The following is a 16,406-nucleotide window of genomic DNA, read 5'->3' as shown; positions in this document are numbered from 1 at the left end:
TCAGTGACTTTGAGTTTTATTAATGTTTTGTTGACTCTTGACTTAAAAGCACAATTTTGGACAATTCTTTATTTCATTTAGATAAATTTCAAGGTATAAATGTATTTTTTTACTATTATTACTTTTTAAGAAAAAGCCCTGAATTCAGTTTTTTTATTCGACTCATTATATCAATATTAATTCAATCCGTTTTTTTTTTTAAACTAGTACCAATTTTACCTAAATATACTCTGATATACTTGAATTTTCGAATATGCAACTTTTTAGTTTTTGCTTATATTCTTCACGCATGAATAATTTTTAAACAACAGTATAATTAACTAACATTGTTGTATGCAGTTTCATATTTTGTTTTTGCTTGAAAAGGTCGCAATCTCTTGCCACCGAAACCGGTCCCGAATAAAATATACAATTTGCATAAATTTATTTAACCTACAATTAATAAAACTTTTGAAAATCCTACGCCTACCCCTTACACTCATTTTATGTCTAATTTATATAGATCTTATAAAATTTATTCCTTACCAAACTAATTCTTAACTATTTTTACACTTTTGTTTTTCAATAATTCTAAAACCTATTCAAATGCACTTTTGTGTTTATTTTTGCCAAAAAAAAAAATTATCTATTGTAAGTTTATATAAAAAACCTGCTTGGAAAATTTTTTTTACTATTTTTTATTTATAATGTTTTTGAACGAAAAAAAAAGCGTTCAAATGTTTGGTCCTAGGACCTGGTGTACGTAAAAACTTTCGGTTATCGATTCATACACCAGGATACAGTTTAAAGTTATGTCAAGGACATATGTGATATATGGGGAAAAACCTCGACTCAAGATGATTGATAAGAGTTTTTATTTTTATTTTACTTAATTTTTTGTTTTCTATAAGTGTTTTCCATTAAAGCAGCTTAAAAACAAATAAAAAACATTTATTAGAAAAACAAACAATTATTGTAATTCATTACTAAACAGGTTATCAACCAATGAGAATTTAAAATAAAGTTTTGAATGTACGAATGTTAACCTTTATTTAATTCCTTTGGTAGACCTGTTTGAACCATATACATTTTATTCTCTCATTTATGTTTTAAAGGGCTATAAGTAGAATTCAAAATATTTTAAATATGATTCCGTGTCTGTTGAAACGTTAAATTTTATTTATACTTAATTTTTCTATTAACTTCTCATAAAACCATATATTAATAAAATTTTGATATTTACATACAAAAAATTGATTTAGATGACGTTTAATTGTTTATTTTAAATACAAGATATACTAAGTATCATTGATTTTGTTGAAACTGATTAAGTTATAACGTCTAATTCTTTATTTTAATTTTGTTACGTTTTTTTATTGTTTTCCTGAGTTTTAACATAAAAGTTTAATTACTTTTGATATTTATATATTTTTTACCCCAAAAGTGCGTTTCTTTTAGTTGTTTATTTTAAAATTTACGTAAATTTGATTTTTATAAGTAATTATTAAAAAGTTTATTAAAACTTAGTGGTTTATAAAAACACAATTGAAACTATTAAAAACTAGCGATGTACCGGACCCACAATTTCGGGTCCGGTTAGACCCGGATCCGGAATTTTTTTTCAAATTAGAATCCGGCCGGAACCGGACTTTTTTTTCAAACTAGAATCCGGCCGGAACCGGACTTTTTTTTCAAATTAGAATCCGGCCGGATCCGGATATCAGACAAAAATGGCAATATCCGGCCGGACCCGGATAGTGAGTCCGGTACATCACTAGACTATAAACTAGCCTGAGTCAGAATTAGGTTTTTAAAAACTGAAAAAAAAGAACTTTAATCTAATAATAAGTAGAACAGCTAGCTACAAGGTTTACAAATTTAGTTGTTATTTACAATTAAAAATCTGAAATCAAGTTCTTGAACAAAATACACTAGAAAATTAAAAAATATTGAAAACTGGATCAGCTCAAGCTCATTCAAAATCTAAAAGAAAACTAGCCTGAGTTTTATAAAAGACTAAACTATCCTTAGGCAGTCCAAGATTTTCTAAAATTCCCAAAAATTTTCAAACTAGCAGTGTTGTCTGTGTTTAAGTCAACAAAACTAGCTAGAGTGAGTATAAACAAGCCTGAGTCAGAATGAGGTTTTTAAAAACTGAAAAAATTTCTTTAACCTAATAATCAGTAGAACAGCTAGCAAAGGTTGACAATTTGGTAGTAAAGTTGTGGACTGATTGTGGTACACTTAACTTATTAGTACTACCCATTATAACTAAATCCTACCTTATTTGATTAACATCTAAAAAATTCTAAATTCTAACTGAGACTATTTTCTATAATCAGACACGACAGTTTTGAGTGATGAATCTTTATATAAAACACAACAAGAAATACTAGCATATACAAAACTATTAATTACTTTGGTAACACTTTAAAAACTGGAAGCTATTTAAATCTATATCAAAAGACTTAAAACAATAAACTAAAAATTAAATAAAACTTTTGGTAAACAAGAGACTGTAAAATTTTTAATTAACTATTAAACTATAAACCTGGCTTAAATATTTAAACAATTAAACACCAGTTGAAATATTCACTTTTAAAACAAAACACTACTTACAATAAGCATTCACAAAAAAGTTCAAGATATTTTGTTGCTTCAAGCTGCACACCAAACTAACTAACTGCTTACATATAAACTGCCTGTCATGTTCTGATGTTTTGTTGCATCAGTATTTAGTTTGAAACATTTCGTCATATGATTCTCATTAGCTCGTACATTCAACCGTATTTACCCTAAATATTCTCTGAGCTCAAATTTAAACAATAAATAATGCAAGTATTCATTCCAAAGTTTTCAATTTTACAACATACATAAAGAGTTGCATTTCTGAAATGTTTATTTCATAGTTTAAATGTAAACAAATGTAAATTAGTCACGTGTACAAAATGAGCCAATCACGGTAGGTGTTTAATTTTAACTGACAAAAATGACTCTTATTAATTTACACAGGGTTTGTTTTTGAAAAAATACTTTTCAGTATGCTCTTTTATACTAACAAGATCCGGGTCCGGCCGGATCTCTGTTAGGATCCGACCGGACCCGGACTTTTTTTTTCAAATTAGAATCCGGCCGGAACCGGACTTAATTTTTCAAATTAGAGTCCGGCCGGAACCGGACTTTTTTTTCAAAATAGAATCCGGCCGGATCCGGATATCAGACAAAAATGGCAATATCCGGCCGGACCCGGATAGTGAGTCCGGTACATCACTATTAAAAACTAATTGTTTAATGTAATTTAAGTTAATTTTCAAGTTAAATTAAAGTAGGCAAGTTTTTTTTTACATTATTAAAAATATTTGAGTTGTTTTGGATTTTTTATCAACAATATGTTTGCTTTTTAATGTTATCGCACAATTTTGTATTAATTTAGAAGAATTTAAAAACGTTTATGCTCTTTAGCGCCAAAAATTTTAAACAAATCAGCGACTCATTGGTGGAATATTCAGCAGATAAAAACTAATAAATGTTTGTTTATTAATAAACTGATAACCAATTGATAAAGCTTTTTTAGTTACTTTTTCAATTAACTCAACAAGTATTTAAGACTTATGTACCACTCAACAACTTGTTTAGTTTGTACTACTTTTTGAACATATATTGAAAATTTAAATAATTTTTAAATAAGTTTACTAAAAATAACTACAATTTTAAATATTTCTAAAACTATTAATTACTAAAACAAACTTCTTTTTTAACTATGATTTTTAAACTTATAAATATACATTTGTATGTATTTAAAGTACTAACAACTATTTTTTACTAGAAACTTAAAACACTAAGCATTAAACTAAAAATGTATGGAGGAGCTGCAAATAGTAAAAAGCTTGCAAAATCTATTGCGGCTACGCGGAAACAGCCGTTTGTCCCGGGTGATCTTGCTGCAGATTCGTCAGCTGAACGGAAGTTCGCGCTAAAAGTGATAGCGCTTCAATTGTCAGAATCTGATGAATCACAAAATGTCAAAAACGATGATAAGAAGAAACGAGCATCACAAAGCGTCAAAAACGAGGATAAGAAGAAACGAGCATCACAAAGCGTCAAAAACGATGGTAAGAAGAAACGAGCATCACAAAGCGTCAAAAACGAGGATAAGAAGAAACGAGCAGCACAAAGCGTCAAAAACGATGATAAAAAGAAACGAGCAGCACAAAGCGTCAAAAACGAGGATAAGAAGAAACGAGCATCACAAAGCGTCAAAAACGATGATAAGAAGAAACGAGCATCACAAAGCGTCAAAAACGAGGATAAGAAGAAACGAGCAGCACAAAGCGTCAAAAACGAGGATAAGAAGGAACGAGCATCACAAAGCGTCAAAAACGATGATAAGAAGAAACGAGCATCACAAAGCGTCAAAAACGAGGATAAGAAGAAACGAGCATCACAAAGCGTCAAAAACGAGGATAAGAAGAAACGAGCATCACAAAGCGTCAAAAACGAGGATAATAAGAAACGAGCATCACAAAGCGTCAAAAACGATGATAAAAAGAAACGAGCAGCACAAAGCGTCAAAAACGATGATAAGAAGAAACGAGCATCACAAAGCGTCAAAAACGAGGATAATAAGAAACGAGCAGCACAAAGCGTCAAAAACGATGATAAGAAGAAACGAGCAGCACAAAGCGTCAAAAACGATGATAAGAAGAAACGAGCATCACAAAGCGTCAAAAACGATGATAAGAAGAAACGAGCAGCACAAAGCGTCAAAAACGAGGATAAGAAGAAACGAGCATCACAAAGCGTCAAAAACGAGGATAAGAAGAAACGAGCAGCACAAAGCGTCAAAAACGAGGATAAGAAGAAACGAGCAGCACAAAGCGTCAAAAACGATGATAAGAAGAAACGAGCATCACAAAGCGTCAAAAACGATGATAAGAAGAAACGAGCATCACAAAGCGTCAAAAACGAGGATAAGAAGAAACGAGCAGCACAAAGCGTCAAAAACGATGATAAGAAGAAACAAGCATCACAAAGCGTCAAAAACGATGATAAGAAGAAACGAGCATCACAAAGTGTCAAAAACGAGGATAATAAGAAACGAGCAGCACAAAGCGTCAAAAACGATGATAATAAGAAACGAGCAGCACAAAGCGTCAAAAACGAGGATAAGAAGAAACGAGCATCACAAAGCGTCAAAAACGAGGATAAGAAGAAACGAGCATCACAAAGCGTCAAAAACGATGATAAGAAGAAACGAGCAGCACAAAGCGTCAAAAACGAGGATAAGAAGAAACGAGCATCACAAAGCGTCAAAAACGATGATAAGAAGAAACAAGCATCACAAAGCGTCAAAAACGATGATAAGAAGAAACGGGCATCACAAAGCGTCAAAAACGAGGATAATAAGAAACGAGCAGCACAAAGCGTCAAAAACGATGATAATAAGAAACGAGCAGCACAAAGCGTCAAAAACGAGGATAAGAAGAAACGAGCATCACAAAACGTCAAAAACGATGATAAGAAGAAACAAGCATCACAAAGCGTCAAAAACGAGGATAATAAGAAACGAGCAGCACAAAACGTCAAAAACGATGATAAGAAGAAACGAGCAGCACAAAGCGTCAAAAACGATGATAATAAGAAACGAGCAGCACAAAGCGTCAAAAACGATGATAATAAAAAAACGAGCAGCACAAAGCGTCAAAAACGATGATAAGAAGAAACGAGCATCACAAAGCGTCAAAAACGAGGATAATAAGAAACGAGCAGCACAAAGCGTCAAAAACGAGGATAAGAAGAAACGAGCAGCACAAAGCGTCAAAAACGATGATAAGAAGAAACGAGCATCACAAAGCGTCAAAAACGATGATAAGAAGAAACGAGCATCACAAAGCGTCAAAAACGAGGATAAGAAGAAACGAGCAGCACAAAGCGTCAAAAACGATGATAAGAAGAAACAAGCATCACAAAGCGTCAAAAACGATGATAAGAAGAAACGAGCATCACAAAGTGTCAAAAACGAGGATAATAAGAAACGAGCAGCACAAAGCGTCAAAAACGATGATAATAAGAAACGAGCAGCACAAAGCGTCAAAAACGAGGATAAGAAGAAACGAGCATCACAAAGCGTCAAAAACGAGGATAAGAAGAAACGAGCATCACAAAGCGTCAAAAACGATGGTAAGAAGAAACGAGCATCACAAAGCGTCAAAAACGAGGATAAGAAGAAACGAGCAGCACAAAGCGTCAAAAACGATGATAAAAAGAAACGAGCAGCACAAAGCGTCAAAAACGAGGATAAGAAGAAACGAGCATCACAAAGCGTCAAAAACGATGATAAGAAGAAACGAGCATCACAAAGCGTCAAAAACGAGGATAAGAAGAAACGAGCAGCACAAAGCGTCAAAAACGAGGATAAGAAGGAACGAGCATCACAAAGCGTCAAAAACGATGATAAGAAGAAACGAGCATCACAAAGCGTCAAAAACGAGGATAAGAAGAAACGAGCATCACAAAGCGTCAAAAACGAGGATAAGAAGAAACGAGCATCACAAAGCGTCAAAAACGAGGATAATAAGAAACGAGCAGCACAAAGCGTCAAAAACGATGATAAGAAGAAACGAGCATCACAAAGCGTCAAAAACGATGATAAGAAGAAACGAGCAGCACAAAGCGTCAAAAACGAGGATAAGAAGAAACGAGCATCACAAAGCGTCAAAAACGAGGATAAGAAGAAACGAGCAGCACAAATCGTCAAAAACGATGAAAAGAAGAAACGAGCATCACAAAGCGTCAAAAACGATGAAAAGAAGAAACGAGCATCACAAAGCGTCAAAAACGATGATAATAAGAAACGAGCAGCACAAAGCGTCAAAAACGATGATAATAAGAAACGAGCATCACAAAGCGTCAAAAACGAGGATAATAAGAAACGAGCATCACAAAGCGTCAAAAACGATGATAATAAGAAACGAGCATCACAAAGCGTCAAAAACGATGATAATAAGAAACGAGCATCACAAAGCGTCAAAAACGATGATAATAAGAAACGAGCAGCACAAAGCGTCAAAAACGATGATAATAAGAAACGAGCAGCACAAAGCGTCAAAAACGATGATAATAAGAAACGAGCATCACAAAGCGTCAAAAACGATGATAAGAAGAAACGAGCATCACAAAGCGTCAAAAACAAGGATAAGAAGAAACGAGCATCACAAAGCGTCAAAAACGAGGATAAGAAGAAACGAGCAGCACAAAGCGTCAAAAACGATGATAATAAGAAACGAGCATCACAAAGCGTCAAAAACGATGGAAATGGAATACAAGCAGCAGAGAAAGAAGAGGGTGGATGGATGGAAGCTGCTATGAAATTTTTTTTTGTATTTGCAATGATTTGCCTTCTTATAGCAGCATTTTTACTTTTTTTCTGTTAAATTAGCTAGAGTTTAGAAGTTGAAATTGTTTAGTCTGTCATTTTTTAACCAAATGGGTTATTTTATGATGTTTATGTTTTTGTCTTAACTACGTGGTCTCCAGTAACTTACTAACTGCTATACTTACGAGAAGTAAATAATATACTAACAGTATAAGTTACAAAACTATTTCCTAAGTTATGTATAAAACACACTTTGAATAAATGCAATTTACTTTATTTTCAATAATAATTCTTAGTTCTAAAGAAAGAAACTATTAAATCACGACACAAATAAAATCTATAAAAAGTATCAACAATCGTAAAGTTACATAAATACTAACATCAACTCCGCTATGTAGACGTTTTCTTTATTCTCGAAAATTGAAGTAAAACGTTGAACTTAATCGTAACTAGATCGTACCGCAGAGAAACTTTGCAACTAACTTTAACGCTTATTTGAAAGACAAACGCCGATATATACTCGTCGGAATGAAATTAACTCCTTGAAATAATAAAAATGTTTGTTTTTAATACTGGAAGCACGTCACGAAATCTGCGTAGACAGTTTACAACATCCGCTTTAAAATACGAAAATGAGATGTTAATATCATTACATTGTTTCTTTTTAAATTTTCAATTTTAACGTTTTAAGCCTGGTTTTAAATAATTTAAATCCTTACAGTCCTACTTAACTTTAAACTTTTTTATAATTATTAAAAGGCCGCGTCAAAAAAAAAGTAAGAAAAAGAAACTGAATAACTTATTATCTCAAAAATTACATAATTTACAAAAACTTAGATAAAACACAACAAGGTAACAATGATAGTCATTTAGTTGTCCTCAGGCTTCTTATCCTTGGGGTTCTTGTCCTTGTGCCTGTTGTCCTCGGGCATCTTCTATTCCGGCGTTTCTCTTCCGATTTCTTCTTCTACGGTGGTCTATTTAGCAGGAACGAATTGTTTTAATTCGCTTGTTCTTCTCTAAACTTCAAATTCAAAAATTCATCGAATTCACATGTTGACATAGAAAATATTCATCTTTTCATTTTCCATCATTGTAGTATTCATTTGAAAGAATTCATTTCAAAAAATACGCCGCTCAAAAAAAAAGTTGAGATATTCTTTCAAGAAAGTTTAGTAAAAACTACTATGTTATTATGCCACAAGACAATAACGAAACTGTCAGTATTTACGTTTAAACCTATTATTTTATACAAAACAAAACATTTTAAGCATTTAAAGGTGCATTAAATAGAAAATTAATATTTTAAAACACATGAAACATTTTAATTTTGTTTTTAACTTAGAAAAACATATGTTCTTAATATTTAACTCGCAAACTTTAATAAACAAAACAGAAAACATTTTTTTTAAAGTATTTTACAAAACAATAAGTACTATTTTCATGCACAAACTTTTATAGGATTCAAGTATAAAGTATTTCTTTATAAAGTGACACAAAACTTATGCATTATAGAAATTTATAAAGAGAAAAATTTAGCGAGTGCTTTTTGATCGTCAACAGTCAAAACTAAATGGGAGTTGAAAATACTTTTAAATTCAAAATTTATAGGAAAAGTTTATCACGAGTCGAATTTGAAAGCCTTAAACTTGAACTTGATTATTTTACGAGCAAAAAATCTGATAAATCAGTTTTGTTTTAAAGTTAGAGAAAAAAAGTAGTTACTAAAATTTTAATGCAAAAAATAGGCTTATTAAACTTTTCTTTATTATAATTGCTATTTGATAGCTTTTAATTAATAGTTCAATTACTAAACTGTAATTTATAATATAAAAAACTTCATAACACATCATTAAAAGTAAAAAAGCTATAAACTTTACAATTCAGAAATTGTATCAGAAAAGAATACAAAATAAATACACTTAATAGGTTCTTTCATTTTAACTTCTTAAAAAAATTACCTGAGTTTAAAAAATATTTAAATAGATTTTTATGTTAACAAAAAGTCTGTTTCGTTAGTTTTGTGAAAATGTTTATATTTTATCTTCAAAAGGGCTTTATGATAAATGGTAAAAGTTTTAGACCTGCTATTAGTAATTCTGACTCTTTTTTATTCTGTGTTATAATTTTTTTTGTCAAAGGAATTAAGTACCGTCAAATTGTTTTTCTCTTTAGCTAATATGTTGCTTGATACGCTAGTTTGTGATTTTGTTTTTGAAGAATTGTAATAGCCTGAGTCTTGTTTATAACTTTTAAGCTGCACTGTTGGCACTTGATATTTTGGCTTGCTATCATACTTTTTATTGTAACTGCTATTTTTCTGATGTTGTTTCTGATGTTTTTCTTTGATAAGTTTACCTTGTTTTGCTTTAAAAGCAAAAGCTTGCTTATAAGCTCTACTAGCTTTTCTTTTCTGCTGTTGGGGGTTACTAGAATGATAGTTTGCGTCAAATATTTTTTGTTGAAGTTTTTGGTTGTAGTTTGAATTCTTATCTACAGCATACTTAGACCCTTGAACTGTTTTACCATTAGGACCTGTCACGTTTGCGGCTTCTGACATGTTATTTTTACCTACAACAATATCAAACTGGACTTTTTCTCCTTGTGCAAGAGACCTTAAGAATTTGTTAGGGTTATTTTTGGCGATAGATGTATAATGAACAAAAACATCGCTGTTCCGATCATCACGTTGAATAAAACCGTAACCTTTGCGAACATTAAACCATACTACTTGACCAGTTACTCCAATTGCTTTAGTGTTTTTGGTTTGTGAGCTGCTGTATCTGCCCTGGTATCCATTTTCTTCTGTTTGGAGCGCGTGGTGATTTGTTGTAAAGACAACGGTTTATAAGTATCTTTATTCTTATTATGATGTTTCGACATATGATTTTAATAAAGTAGGTTTAAGCTAAAATATATTTCTTTTTTAGTTGTGAAATTTATTTACAAAATTATAAGAGAAATAAGTGCATGCAAAAACTACAACACGATTAAAAAATAATACAATAGTTACAAGACTAACAGTTTCTTCGAATGTATACTAACTATCACCCAACAATCGTAGTGAATTTCCGAACTCTTAGTCCCTTATGCGTCGATAGCAACTATTGATTTAAATATCTTGAGTGAATAGATTCTCTACGACGTTACTTCCCACAGTTTAACAATGTTTAGTGACCGATGGTTTTTAGAACTCACTCTTTTAAGAAAACGCGCTGATTTTATATTCATTCAAAGGAAGTTTTTCTCCTTATATAAAAAAATGTTTGTTTTTTTATAAAAATATGTTTGTTTTTTTAATACTGGAAGCACGTCACAAAGTCTGCGTACAACAGTTTACAACATCCGCTTTAAAATACGAAAATGAGATGTTAATATCATTACATTGTCTTTATTTTACTAAAAAAAAATGACGTTTTTGGTGTAACTTTTTAATAAATACAGATCAGTTCTTTTCCCACCTAGTTAAACAAAAAAAAAATTTTTTTTCACTACGGTTTTTTACAAAATAATCAGTACTTATTCGAGAAACTGTAAAATTAAAACAATATACAATTAACAAAAACAAAAAAAAACACACTACTGTAATAATTCACACACCCTATTTACAAAAAAAAAAGTGTTCAGTCTACTTCCAAAACTTTTTACAGATGTCAATTATTCCTGACAAAAAAAGGAACGCTGTGTACGTCCGTGATATGACCTGGTAAGCTGCCTCGGCGCCATCAATCAATGTTCTGTAGTCCACTCTTCTTCTTCTATAATCCGGAAAATCGTCAACAGAAGTATGATGTCTTCTAATGTGTCTGGAACCTCTCGGACTTCTAGAGCGAGTCCTCGTTTCACGTGTGGGTGTAAGTCCGTTGTACATTTTGAAATATCAATACAATAAATTTCCAATGGCTGCTCGCATTATATAACGGAAAGGAAAAAATTTGGAGTCGTTTTTTATGCAAGAAAAATACCAATAAAAATTAACGATGTCAAAAACGAAATAAAACTGTCGTAAAATTCATTTTAAAAAAAATAAAATTTTTATTATTGCATTTAAAAATTCGTTTGAACAAACCGTTGTGAAAACAAAATCAAGGAGTTATTTGTCAAAACGTTCCATTTAAGTTATTGTTTAAAATTATATCGAAATTCGACAAAAATAATACTCGCATAGACAACTTTCAAAACCGTTTTAAGATCATTTATATAGTTCGAAAAATATACAAACAATCTCGAGAACAATTTAGAAATCGGTATAGTTTATTATTATAAGGTATATTTGTTGAAAAATTAAATGAATTTAAAATTTGAAAGTTTAGTTAAATAAAACGACATTACATAAATTTGGTTAATATTACAACCGTAATTTTAAAATCTAATTCTAATTACAATTCAGTAAAAATTTGTACAATATTTGATATTAAAGAATTCAAGTTAAAATACTGTAGCAATAGAATTTTAGATTATATCTCTAGTATAAATTATTAAAAATACTTCTACATACACAAGTTCAACTTATTGTTCAATGTTTTTGGTCTAAGTTTCTGGTTGAACCATTCTTTCCTTTCTACAAGCTTTTGAAACACATTCTCTGACGGTTTGGATTATTACGATCACTAATAACAAGGTTATACCAATTGTGTACACTTTAGTCAGAAAATCTAGAACGTTCTCAGTTTTTCCCCAAATTCCGGAACTAATTGATTTGAAAATATCTGTAATAAACGATGAATCGAACTTCCGACCTTCAACTAAATAAGGTTCTATATCAATGCCATTGGCCTCATATGTCTTTTTTGTGAGGTAAATTAGGTTGTTTAACTGCTGCTTTGTATTTTCTTCTTCGGAATTCGCTATACGTTCGAAGTCGTCCGCCATTTCTGCTTCGTCTAAGCTGAACAATTTTTCGTTCAAGTTTAGGTCTTTGATGGTTATGCGATGAATTGAAGGTTGTTCATCTACTAAAGTTTCATTTTCGAAAAACAGGACATTTTCTCCGAATTCATAAGATTTTTTGTTTGTAGTAAATACAGTATTAGTAATAAGTTTTGATAAGAATCGGCCTTGGCGTAAACTAGCGGTAATTGTTTCCAAGCCAACATAAACCTTAAATAAGGGTCGATCAGAAATACGACCCTTATGTTTCAAGGTAGGCTGCAAGTATGCTTCCACCATAGTGCACTTCAACTTTTTAAGGATTCCAGCTGAATATACAGCGTTTACATTGTCATTCAGTAGGAAACTCAGAGTTTTGGAAGGATTTAGTTGTTGAGAACCCATTAGGGAAATCAAGCTGGCGCGTGCGTTTTCACATAATGCGTTTTCGAAAACACGTTGGAGTAATTGAATATTCAAGAGATTTGCATTCGCTACAGTCGTTATTGCAGCGTAGATTTGTTTAAACTTTGCAGAAGTGTTCATGAGCCCTGAAGCTTTTGTTAAAGAAACATTCGCATTTTCTTTAACCTTCAACACATGCCCACTCAGGGTACAAAGGAATTTCTCCCCCTCTTTTTTTGAAATGCACTTCGTAGCTTTTTCCTCACATTTAGCCAGAACAGTGCTTATTAAATTCGTCCCTTTTACTTGATAAATAACTCCATTTGCAGTCGTATGCAAAATAAGGCTAGCGTTTGATTTCTTAGGAATATTGTGACAAGTTTTCACTTTCTCCTCCTCATAAAAGATAGACCAATTATCAGATGAGCATATATTTTCTTTGGAATCGCACTGAAGGTCACCCAAGGTAATATGAGAAAATTTATTTGTGAATAAATCTTTTTTGATCGAGAGATACGCTAAAACAAAATTCTCATTTTTGATTGTGTTAGTATACCACCAATTAAACACTGGTTTAAGGATATTCCTCGTAGAAAGTTTGTGTACATCCTCCGGAAATAAAATTCCTTGTTGTGTATATCTATTTCTATGGGCTCTTTTGCACGAGTCAGTATCCACTGGCTTATAGATAACATTCGACAGTAAGCAACTTTCAGCAAAAAAGAAAGACAACTTGCATTTGTGAACTTCAATCTTAATTCGACATGCTGTAGCTTTGATATCTATCGTGTTGTCCATTGGCTTATACACATCAATTGGGAATATAGTCCTTGTTGAGTTTTCTGATTTGCACGGGCCTGGGTCTCTCAGCATATACGATTTCACTGGAACGTTTTCGCACAATGGCAAAACATGTTTGCGGATAACTTCGTCCGCTTCAACGAAATTTAAAGCGAATAGAGCAGTTAATACTGTCAGCATTTTTAGGTGAATGCGTTGCTTCTAAACGATTCTAATTATATACCGAAACGGTAAAACAAAAAGAAAAAAAAAATTGCCATAAACTCATTAATATTTATTATGTCTTATGACAAAAGGAGTTTGCTTTAAACTAGACTAAACATTAAATTTTAAAGTTAGTTAATTCTTATTACTGCAGGTGTTTCCGCTGTTTCATTTAATAAAAAAAACGTAAATTGGATAGCAGTTTAAGTTTTAAAAGTCGTTATTGTTTTACAACACATGTGAACTTCATAAAAGAAGTTTATAACTAAAGAATTGTAAAAAAACATTTATTTATAATGTGTCGTAAAATAAATTTTGACTAAAATTTAACATGCACTCAAAAAAAAAACTTATCAAAGTTTAACAGAAAAAGAGAAAAATAAGCTGTTGTCATGTGCACGTGGCGAAAGCAATTACTTAAGGGAGTAATAAGTGCTTTATTTTTATCCGTAATAAAACGTCAAGTATAAACTTGAACTTGAATTTGAATACGTGAATAGAGTTTGATAACTGTATTATTATAAGGGAAAAATTTAAATAATAATAAAAAATGAAATTTAATTGAAACCTGTCACAACAAAACTCTGTTTAAGACATTAACTTTGTTTCAATAAGCGTCATTATTTAAAATATTTCAATAAATGTATTCATAAGTTGCTACATAACAACAGTATTTATAGAAAAATTTAGAAAGAAAAAAGTATTTCACAACCAAAAAAGTTATTGAACCCGTGTTTACTGATAAGTAATTCTGTTAAAGTTTAAAATTTGTGTTTCCCAAAAAATTAAAGTTTATAATTAAAATTACTTTTATTTGCAATTTTAGCCTAGACATTAGTTTCGTCATCGGACGAACTTTCTGCATAATTAATTTTGTTTTTGCGTTCCCTTAAGTTATATGCCATGCTTTTCCCTACTATTTCACCTTTTTCGTTAAGGTTTTCCCTGGGAATATAAGCTTTAATGTTTCTTATGCTTACTTTCAAAAGCTTTGAATTTTTATCAATAATCGCCGAGTGTTCGCTAAATGAATGCACGGGGTAAGGCCCTTGGTATAAAGAACTGAGCTTTTTTCTACTTTTCCGTTTTAACCAAACCTGTTCGCTGTTAAACAGTCCCGGTTCATAATAAACGGATTTCTGTTTGTAATTTTTTTGTACTTTCTTAACCTTTGACATTGTATGTAGAAAAATTCTAGATTCAAAAACATCATTTTCCGATGCGATATCGCTTACTTCGTTTAACATCACACGACCACTGACATTCACACACGTTCCCAACGCATATTGTGATGGTGTAAAAGGTGAACCTTCCATGAAAGAGTTGTTTATGCTTATAGTAATCAATGGCAAATGTAGGGGCCAGTTTGTTTTGTCAGGAAGTGCTCGAAGTGCTACATTTATTGGACTATGTACCCTCTCGATGAATCCATTAGTTTGAGGACTGTAAGGAGGTGAAAATCTATGATCAATACCAAGTTCCTCGAAAGTGCGAGTTAGAATCGAGTTTGAAAATTCACGTCCATTATCAGTCATTATGACTTGTGGAATGCCATAGTGACCACACCAGTTTTGAATAAAAGCTTCTCTGACTGTTTCTGCTTTCTTATCCACAATCGGAACAGTGGCTAGAAAGCCAGTTGATCTGTCTCTCATTGTAAGAAAATAGTTATAATTTTCCGATTCCTTTTCAATCGGACCTACGAGGTCTAGATGTACGAATTGAAAACGCTCGATATTGGCTGGGTATAGCCCAATTTTTGGGCAGTTATGCCTAGTTGTTCTCGTGGCTTGACAGGTATAGCATGACTGAACCCAGTACTCTACATCTTTTCGTAAAGTTGGCCACCAATAGTCTTTTGCAGTTGCTAACACTGATTTCTCTTTCCCTAGATGTAAATAACCATGTGCTATTTGGTAAGCAGATAATCTTAAAGCAAAAGGTAGGATGATTCTATGCTGTTCATTTTCAACTATTACTGCCAGATTTTCTGGTTTTAAATATTTGACTGTTTTTTTATGCTCATATGCTGTTTTTATCAAATCAGGCTCTTTACTTTGTAGCTTAGCTATTTCTTCCTTGTTTAAAGATTCTGAAGTAATAACTTCTTCTTCGCTTTCAGATGACTGATAGTCAGACAAACTATCTTCGGTATCTTCTTCAGATGTATAAATGTAATCCGAATCATCATGTGACGTTTTAACGTACATAGCTGTTACTAAAGGTGGTCGACTTAATGTATCGGCTACTTTATTTTCATCTCCTGTAATATGCATAACTGTTGGATTAAATTCTTTTATTGCGGCAATGTAGCGCTGTTCTATTGGAGATTGGTTCCCAATAGGATTATTAATAGCTTTTGCCACGGACAGACTGTCAGTCTTAACAAACAGTTGTCGTCCTATAATACGACTTTGAAAATGTTTTAAACTTAAGTATAATGCACGCAATTCTTTAAAAAATGTCGATTTGACAGCTTTCAAGGCTGGCAGTTTTTTAGAAAAAAATGCGAGGGGACGTTTTTCACCATTCTTACCCTCTTGTTCCAGCACTGCTCCGACATGGCTGTCGGATGCATCTGAATAAACAATTAATGGTTTTTCATGGTCTTCAAAAGCGAGAGTCGCTGCTTTTGATAACGTAGCCAACGTGTCGTTGTAGGATTTAATTTGAGTTTCGTTTAGATGCAAAGGTCTCCTATTTGTAGATTTAGGGCCCCCTGATATTTCGTTAAGTGGAGCAGTTGTTTCGGCTAGCTTTGGGATGTGCCTAT

This window comes from Thalia democratica, chromosome 8 (genome assembly GCF_965202585.1).
Source record: "Thalia democratica chromosome 8, ktThaDemo2.hap1.1, whole genome shotgun sequence".
Classification (NCBI taxonomy): Eukaryota; Metazoa; Chordata; class Thaliacea; order Salpida; family Salpidae; genus Thalia; species Thalia democratica.
Note: the sequence above shows the minus strand (reverse complement) of the source record.